Below are 9,313 nucleotides of genomic sequence, written 5' to 3'. Positions count from 1 at the left end.
ATGACGAGATCCAAGGCCGACATATTAAAACCCAAACATCATGCTGATTTCGCCTTCACTACCACTCATGGGATTTTCTCTGCCTTATTTGCCTCCATCGGCTCGAAGGGTTTTAAAAGAGCTACGAAGAATCCTAAATGGATGGCTGCTATGCATAAAGAAATGGATACTCTCTGTCATAATAACACTTGGATGCTCATGCCTCGTCCTGCTCATCATAACGTGGTTGGTTGCAAATGGTTATTTCGTACCAAATATCATGTTGATGGCTCTATTGAAAGACTTAAGGCACGTCTTGTTGCTCAAGGATTTAGTCAGATTCCTGGTTTAGATTATTCTCAAATTTTTAGTCCCCTTGTTAAAGCCATAATGGTTCGTATTGTTTTTTCGTTGGCGGTTATTAACAACTGGAAGCTTCACTAACTTGATGTTAATAATGCTTTTCTTCATGGAAATTTGGGTGAATGTGTGTATATGGAACAACCACCGGGATTTCAGGATCATTATTTTCCTAATCATGTGTGTCTTCCTAACAAAGCTCTTTACGGTCTCAAACAGGCGCCACGTGCTTGGTTTCATCGGTTGAGTACCTTTCTTGTTGCTAACGGTTTTGTGTGCAGCCGGGTAGACACATCCTTGTTTTGTCTTTAAACGAGATTCTTGCATACTCTATCTTCTTGTTTATGTTAAAGACTTAATTCTTACAGGTAACCAAGATCAATTCATTCACTCATTTATCACCAAACTTCACAACGAGTTTGCTATCAAAGATCTTGTTAAACTTAATTTTTTTCTTGGGCTGGAAGTGACCTATACGGATAATAGAATATTCCTTAGTCAATCCAAGTATGCTCATGGCATTCTAGAGCGGGTACATCTTCTTGATTCGAAACTTGTCACCACACCTCTCTCATCCAATGCAACATTTGTTGCCAGCGGTGATCTTTACGAGGATCCTACTCAATATTGATCTCTTGTGGGTGCTCTTCAATACCTAACCATTACTCGACCTGATATTTCCTATGTGGTTAATCAGGTCAGTCAGTTTCTTCAGGCCCCGACTATCTCTCATTATCAGTGTGTAAAACGGATCCTTCGGTATATTCTGGAAAACTACACATCAAGTTTATTCCAACCAAGCTTCAAGTGGTTGATATTTTCAAAAAAAGTCCTCCTCTACATCAGTTTGAGTTATTCCACGATATGTTATGCCTCGGTCTAATACCTTTTCCCTTGAAGGGGGATTTTAGTCACCTTTAGTTTGTTTCTTTTACTATTGGTGTAGTCATGTGTATATCTCTATTTTTATAGGGTTGTTGTAAATTGTATCTTTATTAATAGATGTTCTCTCCATCATTTCCTTATAGAGAATTTACTTCTCACATTACAACATCTAAATTTTAGATCCAAGTCTAAATGAACGTATTAATCCATAAAGTCATGAACTTGGAGCCTTTACATCGCTAAAAAGAACCCAAACCTCACTTTTAGCATTCTACTTTCACCGAATGAACCTAAACACTTGCATGGTTGATCCACAACCATCAAGATGCTAACTTTATGGGCTATGGACATCAGAAACATCAAGAGAAGCAACTCCCAAATTTTGGAGTGGAAGAAAGCCACTAGATACTCACAATAGGACCAAAAAGGGACAAAAACCTTATAAGGACTAGATCTAAGCATACATGAAGCAATTCCCAAGCTTTGTACCTTAATGAAGTTGGAAATGGTGAGAGAAGTCTGGATCTACAAGCTCTCCTTTGATCAAGGCTCCTTCTTCCAAGTTCTTCTTCTTCAAATCTCACCAACACGCACTAAAACACACACAAGAGGGTCAAATCTCTTCAAAAGGGGCTAGGGTTTCGAAATGTGACTCAAAGGGCTTTGGGGGCTGAGAAATAAGAGGTTCAAGGTTCATAATGTATTTTAAATAGGGCCCGAAACCTAAATTTTAGGGTTTCTCCCCTGCATGCGTACGCCCCGCGTACTACAAGTTTTTTGGAAATTGCAAAATTGCCCCCTAGGGACCAAATCTGCAAAGTATTTGCATACTAAGAGTCAAAAATGAAAGTAACTTGCAAACTAAGTGGGGGAAATGGCAAAACTCCCCCACTTGAATCAGACTTTGTCCTTGAAGTCCGCTACCGCAAATAACTCTGGGTAATGCTCCCTCATCTCGTCCTTAGGCTCCCACATCCACCCAGACCTCTTCCGGTGCTGCTACTGCACCTTCACCAACTCGACAACCTTGTTCCTCAAGGTTTTTGTCTTTCTGTCAAGAATCACCACTGGTCTCTCGATATAGTTCAGGCGATCGTCCACTTGCATATTCTCCAATGGAACCATTGCGTAATCAACCAAACATTTCCGCAGCTGAGAGACATGAAACGTGCTATGGATTTGACTAAGGTCCTCTGGAAGATCCAAGCGATAAGCAACTCGGCCCACCCGAGTCAAAACCCTGAAAGGACTGATGTACATGGGGCCCAACTTGCCCCTCTTCCTGAATCAGATGACACCTTTCCTAGGCGACACCTTCAGGAGAACCATATCCGCAACCTGGAACTCTAGGTATGATCGGCGCTTGTCGGCGTAACTCTTCTGTCGACTCTGTGATGTTTGAATTCTACCCCGAACATGTTGAATCAACTCGATAGTATTGAATACCACTTCAGTACTCCCCATGACTCACTGACCAACCTCACCCCAACATATCGGGATCATGCATTTCCTACCATAAAGCATCTCAAAAGGAGGTCGATCGATGCTAGCGTGATAACTGTTGTTATACGAAAACTCCGCCAAAGGAAGATACGTATCCCAAATCCCACCGAAATCCAATACACATGCCCAAAGCATATCCTCCAAGGTCTGGATAGTCCACTCACTCTGTCCCTCACTCTGCGGGTGGAAAGTCGTGCTGCAATGCAGACGAGTACCCAACTCCTTGTGAAACCTCTTCCAAAATTTGGACATAAACTAGACATATCTACCTGAAACAACTGAAACTGGCACCCCATATCGTGCCACAACCTTGCTGATTTCTCTGCAGAGATACCTTCCTGAATCGGAATATAATACATGCTCTTGGTCATTCGATCCACGATGACCCAAATCGAATTCACACTGTGCGTTGATTGAGGCAACTTCGTGATGAAATCCGTAGTAATCTCTTCCCATTTCCAAACGGGAATGTCTAACAGATGCATCTTTCCATGAAGCCGCTGATGCTCGGCTTTGACTTTCCTGCAAGTCAAGCACCACTCTATATACCAAGCTACATCCCGCTTCATACATGGCCACCAATAATCGGGACGAAGATCTCTATACATCTTTGTCGCTCCGAGATGAATAGAGTACCTCGACTTGTGCGCCTCCTCCATCAAAACCTGTCCCACACCACCCCAAAAAGGAAACCATACCCTCCCATGGAGAGTCAATAACCCTCGGCTATCATAATCGAAGGAAGCCACCTGACCCACTATGCGCTCACTCTTTCGGTGCTCTTCCTTCATAGCCTAAATCTGAGCCTCTCGGATCCGCTCCAAGAGTGGAGTAATCACTGTCATCCTCAAACATATATAGCTGATCAGATTCGCAACCGCCTTGCGGCTGAGAGCATCAGCCACCACATTGGCCTTCCATGGGTGATAAAGGATCTCACAATCATAATCCTTCACCACATCTAGCCACCTATGCTACCTCATGTTCAGATTCAGCTGATCCATCAAATACCTCAGGCTCTTGTGATATGTGTAGATAGTACAACAAACCCCATGGAGGGAATGTCGCCAAATCTTGAGGGGGAACACCACAACCCCCAGCTCCAAATCATGCGTAGGATAGTTCGCCTCATGAGGCTACAGTTGCCTCAAAGCGTAAGGAATAACGCAACCCCTCTGCATCAGAATTGCACGCAAGCCTGTGATCGACGCATCACAATAAACCACAAAATCCTCGACACCCTCAGGCAGGGTCAAAATCAGCACCTCACATAATTTCTGCCTCAAGGTCTCAAAAGTTGCATGTTGCTCAGGCCCCCAACGGAAAGTGACAGTCTTCTTCGTCACCCGATTCAGAGGAACCACTATCTTGGAGAAATCCTGAATGAATCTTCGATAGTAACCTGCCAAACCAAGGAAACTCTTAATCTCGGATGGAGACTTCGGAACCTCCCATCCCATCACCGCCTCCACCTTGGCTGGATCGACCAGAATACCGATCTGGTTGACAAGGTTCCCCAGAAAATGCAGCTCGCGCAACCTAAACTCGCACTTGGAGAACTTCACATACAGTCTCTCCCTCCTCAAGGTCTCCAATACCCCCCTCAGATTCTCCTCATGCAGCTCCTCAGTCTTAGAATAGACCAGGATATCGTTGATAAACACAATCACAGACCGATCAAGCATGGGTCTACATACGCGATTCATAAGGTCCACGAACACGGCTGGAGTGTTGGTGAGCCCAATGGCCATCACCACAAACTCGTAATGACAGTAGCGAGTTCGGAAGGTCGTCTTCTGCGTATCCTCTTCTCTAACTCTCATCTGATGGTAACCCGAATGCATATCAATTTTGGAAAACCAAGATGCACCCTGAAGCTGGTCAAACAAGTCATTAATCCTCAGGAGTGGATAACGGTTCTCACCATTAGCTTGTTCAGCTCCTGGTAGTCAATACACATCCGATGTGACCCATCATTCTTCTTCACAAACAAGATCAACGCTCCCCATGGTGAACTACTCGGCCGAATGAATTCCATGTCTAACAACTCCTGCAGCTGTGTAGACAAATCCTGCATCTCTGAAGGTGCTAACCGATAAGGTGCGTTGGCTATCGGAGCCGCACCGGGAACTAGGTCAATCCGAAATTCCACTTGCCTCTCCGAAGGCACTCCAGGAAAATCATCAGGGAACACATCCGGGTATTCCCGAATGACCGACACATCGTCCGCAACCACCTTACCCTTCTCCCGGGTATCCATTACATAGGCGAAGAATCCGGAACAACCCTGCTGAAGAGAGCGCCTGGCCCTAGCTGTCGAGCATAAAATCGGCCCGTTTTGAACACCCTCTCCCTGAACTACCAACTCTCTCTCACTTGAGGTCTGGATGCACACCGACTGCTTCTCGCAATTAATTATTGCCCCATTGGGGCTCAACCAATCAATCCCCACAATAACCTTGCTCTCACGTAGGGTAATAAAAACCAAATCGATCGGATATCGCTCGCCGAACAACTCCAAAATACATCCCCGATGAATCCTAGATACTCGCACAGGATGATCATCAACATTCTTAACCTCTATTGGACAATCCACATCCCCCCCATAGTATCGACAAACCTCTTGCTGAGCATAAGAGATACAAAAGATCGGGTAGCCCCTGAATCAAACAATACCAAGGCAGAGATACCGTTCACGAGGAACGATCCTAAAACAAAATACACAAATATAAGCAGAAAATCAACATAAATAAAGAGATAAGGAGAAGATACATACCTGTCACCACATCAGATGCTGCTCGAGCCTCCTCGGCTGTCATCTGAAAATCCCTGCTCCTCACTACAGGTGCATCCGCCTTGCCCTGGCAGCCATCAGTAATTCGTAGAGTCGATGGAGCGGGTGCTACCACTGGTCCCGTTGCTGCCAAACTCGGGCAATTGACCTTCTTATGGCCCCTCTGATTGCAATGTAAGAAACTCAGATAAGATGTCTGGGTGGTGGTGGTGGCAGTGCAATCCGTGCTGAAAGGACATGTCTTGCCGCACTTGAAGCAGCCAGAACCACCCACCTTGCACGCCCCATCGTGCGTCTTGTCGCACTTGTCACAGCGGCTCCGGCCCTGCTGGCCTCTCGATCTCGAGTCAAATACCTTGGGCCTTTTTCCCGAACCCCCTGAACCATGAACATGATCTTGCTTCCTCTTCCTCTCTCTCTTTCTCTCTCTCTCTCTCTCTCTCTCTCTCTCTCTCTCGCAAGCATATCCTTTAGCGTCCTGCAACTGGATCGGCTCACAAACTGCCGGATATCACTCCTCAACATCTCATGGTACCTCACCTTCTTCATCTCCTCATCCGCCACATACTGCAGAACCAATAACGCCCTCTCACGGAACATAGCAGTGATCTCCGCTACCGTCTCAGTAGTCTGGCAAAGGTTCTGGAACTCCCTTTCCAACTGCTGGACCTCAATCACAGGTGCGAACTCGGCCCGAAATCTCATCACAAAATCCTCCCAAGTCATGGACTCAATCGCCTTGCCTCCCAAGGTATGTCCAACCTCCTCCCACCAGTCTCAAGCTCTGTCTTTCAGAAGACAGGAAGCAAGTCTTACCTTTGCCCCATCGGGACAACTGTTAGTGCGGAAGGCATTAGCGACATTGTAACACCCCGATTTTCATGTATTTTCAAATTCATCCCCTGGGTTGTAATTAGGTCATTTTTAGTCCTTGGGGAAAAAAAGAGTTGGCCCTTTTAGGATGAGGGTGTTGAAGTCTAAGTAGTTCGAGTGTTCGATGGCGTTTCGGAGCCAAGGGTATAATCGTAATTATCTAGTTTGGGCCTTTTTGAATTTTGGGTTCTCGTTCGGAAAGCTTTAAGACTATGATGAGTTTCTAGAAGTGTAGGGCTTCTTGCCACCTTTCTGTGGATATAAGGATCGTCGATAATGGAGTTGAAACGAAGAAGATATGACTGTTCGAAGTTGGAAAGGATATGGGAAAAACTGAGCTCACGACATGAGCAGTTGGAACTCACGACGTGAGAAGCGATAAAACAGAAATGCTGATTTAAATTGTGCTCACGACGTGAGAATTAATAGCTCACGATGTGAGTAACGCTACAGCCCACGCCCACGATCTTTTAGGGTTTCCATCATATTTAAACCGCATAAACTCCATTTTAGGGTTCCAAACCAACCTCCCTCACCCCTAAACTCAGTAAAACCCTAACCCTTGCCTCTCCTTATGTTCTTGAACTTTTTGTGGAGTTTTGGAGATGTAAAAAAGAAGAGGAAGAGCATCTAGTCCATCATTTCTACATTCAAGCCTCACCATCATCCATTTTGACACCTTCTGGACCTATTGTGAGTTTCAAGTTCATTACTTTATGTGTCTATAAGCCTAGATCTATATCTTATTTCTCTAGATCCAAGTTGGTGTGGTTATTGGAATCCATAAAGTTGCCAACTTTATGGATCTCTAGGGTCCCTTGAGTGTGATAATTGCTAGATCTTTAGTTTGGTAGAGTTTTATGACTCTTGCATAAGATTTGATGTCATATTTCTTCATTTATGCCCTAGTTGATGTTGGGACATGAATTGGACATGCATGTCTAAAAATCTTCGATTTTTATGGTTCGTGGGGTCAAGGAAGACCCCTAGATTGTCCCATGTTAAGGCTTAATGGATTAGGAACTTAATGCTCATTTTTGGTCAGATCTGGACTCACGACGTGAGGGATAAGACCTCATAACGTGAGAGCGTGTTTGAGGAATTTTCTGGACAAAAGTCACAACCTCACGACGTGAGCATAAGGTGCTCACGACGTGAGAACCTCTTGTGCAAGTTTGGACTTTTTGATTATTGGCTAGCTTGGTCTTGGACTTATCCTTTGGTTTGGGCTCATAATGGACTAAGGATTTTTAGAATAATGGATTTCTAGTTGGGCTTGCCTTGCTGGGCTTGCCCTAATGGGCCTTGAATGGTGAATTGGGCCGTAGTGGGCCCAATGGAGTTGGGCCTTGTTTGGCCCAATGGGCTTGGTCCAATTGTGGGCTTGGTTAGTTGGACCATTTAAGGGATTAGTGCTTGGTGGTTTTGCCATGGGTAAGTATGAAAGAATGGTTTGGTTGTTTGGTTCAGTTCGTGGAAGCCGGTTCGTAGCAACTGCAACAATTGTGGGATTAATTTGCCGTTCGAGGTGAGTTCTTCTCATTATATCAACAGGGTCTAAGGTACCAAGGCTGGCCCTTTTGGATTGTATCCTGGTTATAGGATGATGCTATGTTTAGTGATCTGTTAGATCGGTATCCTGGTTAGAGGATGATGCTATGTTTAATGATCTGTTAGATCTGTATCCTGGTATATAGGATGATGCTAGGATTAGTGATCTGTTAGATCTATATGACTATCTGTACATGCTAGCTAGCGTATGATATTTATGTGTTGATTGTTTGATTGCGGGTGGGTTGAGGCGGTCCTGCTTTGTGCTCTAGGCCAACACACCCAGGCCGGCCCGGATAGACTGCAGACCCATCAGGACGTACTAGTCAAGCCGAAGGCCCGGAGGACGGTCCAAACAGGCTGAAGGCCCAGTAAGGCGGACTAGACATGCTGAAGGTTTTGAGAGTGGGTCAGATAGACTGAAAGCCCGGTGAGGGCGGTCCAGTCATACTGAAGACTCTAAGAGTGGGCCAGATAGACTGAAGGCCCGGTGAGGGCGATCCAGTCATGCTGAAGTCTCTATATGCATGTTGTTTGTTATGATATTGTTCTGGTTTGTATGGCTTTGGTATTTTGGGGGAACTCACTAAGCTTCAGGCTTACAGTTGCTGATTTTGTTTTAGGTACTTCGGATGATCGTGGGAAGGTGAAGGCTTGATCGTGCACCTCCTCACACTTTATGACTTTGATTTCTGGGATTCTCTGATATGAAACTATTTTGAAAACATTTTGTAATAACTAATGGTTTTTTGGATGTTTGAAAAAGTTTTAAATTTGCATGAATTTTATGGATGTTACAGATATCCGCTAACCAACGTCTACTCGCGATCGGGTCCTTCTCCCGAAGAACTCTGGAGCCCCACATGCTCGGAACTCCCTGAAATTCAACGTGCAATCTCCCATCGATGCCACCATATCAGAACGAAAACACTCAGGCGCTCATCCAGAATCTCGATGATACCCTCATTGGCCGTGCCGAAGATCACAACAGTCTGCTCAAGAATACTGTTGGTAATCTCTGACGAAATGAACTCCTACATCTGATCATCCAACTGGCCAGCTCTAGAACCCGAACATGAACCCTCACCAGCACTAGAACCACTATAAAGTCTTCCTCGAGTGACCACCATATTGAAAATAGACCATTCAAACCATCATAACACACATATATAAATATTGAGGGATCCTATACTCTACAAGCTTCCTGGTATCATCATGACTTTCCTTGACTCGAGTACGGATCCTCTGCTTCCAGTAGTACGAGCCCATACTACCTTCCACATCTATCCGTACTTTCCTCAAGGATCGCCCCGAATCCTCCAAGTCACTCCCTTATCCATTCATACAACCCTCAACAAGACAAGGCTC

General features: G+C 45.0%; 1 pseudogene; it reads left to right on the top strand.

The window, feature by feature from the left end:
* On the top strand, positions 1-423 carry LOC145139259 (putative mitochondrial protein AtMg00820 pseudogene; annotated as a pseudogene).
* Positions 424-9,313: the final 8,890 nt, after the last annotated feature.

Source organism: Lactuca virosa, chromosome 9, assembly GCF_052849685.1.
Source record: "Lactuca virosa cultivar CGN04683 chromosome 9, Lactuca_virosa_CGN04683_v6, whole genome shotgun sequence".
Lineage (NCBI taxonomy): Eukaryota > Viridiplantae > Streptophyta > Magnoliopsida > Asterales > Asteraceae > Lactuca > Lactuca virosa.
Note: the sequence above shows the minus strand (reverse complement) of the source record. Positions and strands in the feature narration are given on the sequence as shown.